The sequence below is a fragment of the Pyxicephalus adspersus genome, chromosome 1 (genome assembly GCF_032062135.1).
Source record: "Pyxicephalus adspersus chromosome 1, UCB_Pads_2.0, whole genome shotgun sequence".
Taxonomy (NCBI): domain Eukaryota; kingdom Metazoa; phylum Chordata; class Amphibia; order Anura; family Pyxicephalidae; genus Pyxicephalus; species Pyxicephalus adspersus.
In genome coordinates, this window is record NC_092858.1 from 84,059,059 (window position 1) to 84,060,950 (window position 1,892).

General features: G+C 36.4%; 1 protein-coding gene across 2 annotated transcripts in view; it reads left to right on the forward strand.

Annotated features, from left to right (window-relative positions):
- Positions 1–1,892, forward strand: part of DOC2B (double C2 domain beta) — a 246,040-nt gene that overhangs the window by 23,475 nt on the left and 220,673 nt on the right. The gene's annotated exons all lie outside the window — the stretch shown is intronic.

A 1,892-nucleotide genomic window follows, 5' to 3' on the forward strand; every position in this document is an offset into this window, starting at 1 on the left:
AAAACTAGGACAATTTATTCACATATAAAACAATGTTTTGCCTCAGGGAACACCATAGCCTCTTCTTTCAGACAACAGTGAAATTAATGTTACAATCACATGGTCACTCTTGCCTGTAGAAGGGGCTATAGCTTGCCCCAAACCATTGTTGCTTTAAATGTGACTGCTCTACATGAGATTAAATTGTCTCATTTTTTAAGATACTAGATGTGCTGGTAGTTTGTATTTTTAAATAGATTTATATCATATATATACAGATCCTACACTTTTTTTTCTGCACACAAGTTGACATATAAAAAATTTATATTAAATTCAAATATCCTATTTTTCTAAAATATTGGATGTGGTGGTGAATTTTCTATAATTAAAGACAACACAAACCTTTTATTATTATTGCTTTGGCTCTCAAAGTTACTTTTTAAAGGACCCGATATCTGGTATACCAGTTATGCATGGGGCAGCACAGTCCCACTTCACACTGTCCAGCTTTCTGCTTCTTCTCTTTCTTTCGATGTACCTGTGCCACTTTTTGGTTTGGCACAGGTAGATCAATGATATTATTTTCTTATGTCTGATGAACTTTTTAAATGTATGACATATGGATGGTAACACTTACAACTTAGAATTTACTATGACCTTCTATAGTTTATTTCTTTTGTGTATCTTAAGATTTACTATGAGGAAGGTGGGAGTTTACAAACATCCTTATATAGCAAAACCTTAGCAGGGAACATTAGATGTAAATGCTCGGATTTCACATGCTTTCAACTGGAGGCAGATGCTGTATATCGCCAACTTTTTCGGACCTACTGATCACTAAATCCACGGAGTCTGGACTGTGCATGCACGGGGAGCTGTGTGTCACTCAAAGGGGAAGAAGCTTCCCCCAGAGTGAGGTCATGATACAAGAACCCAACCACTCTCCCATCACAGGTCTGAGCCTGCGATGGTGGAGTGGCTAGGTTGCATCTCTGGACCACTCCTCTCAGCCTACAGTCTGTACGGGTGACGTGGTCAACCAACATTCTCTTGTGACCACTGCTCTAAATGACTGGTTGAAACAGCAAATATATAGTAATCAATGCCTCAAACACGTATAAATAGGGGCATTGAAATTAATAGAAATCACCTGATTTATCAACGATCTAAACAAGTAAAAGTCTTTGACGAAAAATACCCTTTGTATCTTTCTTATCACAAACTTGACACTATTCTTCTTAGATCCAATATATATTTCAGAAACACGGACATTTTGTGGTTAAAGATATGGTTATTCTTAAATATGGGAACAATTGCCCCAGTTTGGTTTTTAGGCATGCTGTGTCTTTACCTGACAAACTGGTAGCCAGTCATTACACAGGCACCAAATGGTTTGATCAATGTAAAACTCAATGTTAAAAAGGTACTTTCAAAATATGGCCAATGTATTCAGTGCAAGTATATAAACACTGGGAGTCCACTTCCTCTGCCTAATATGGAACCGTTAATTTCCCACCATTTTGTCAACTGTAAAACTTCAGGCATCATTTATTTGCTCACATATCCTTGTTAAATGTTTTTATTTGCTCACATATCCTAGTCAAGCCTTTTAAAGGGGCAAAACTAAAAGTCAGTTTAAACTCAGTATTTACAAGATATTGAGGATGGTAATTTTTACATTTTTTTCTGATAATGCAGTTTTTGCAATCGGTTTTGCAGTTCTTACCCATTATTTGAGGATAACTTTGATACTTTGCCATTACAACTCGAAACAATGTGAATATATAGACTATAATCACTGAAATTTATAGGGCAAATGAATGAAGAGCATTATGACTTAGTTGGTGTGGCAGAATGCTGGCTTTGTTCTTCACATGACTGGGCTGTCAACATTCCTGGTTATATACTATATC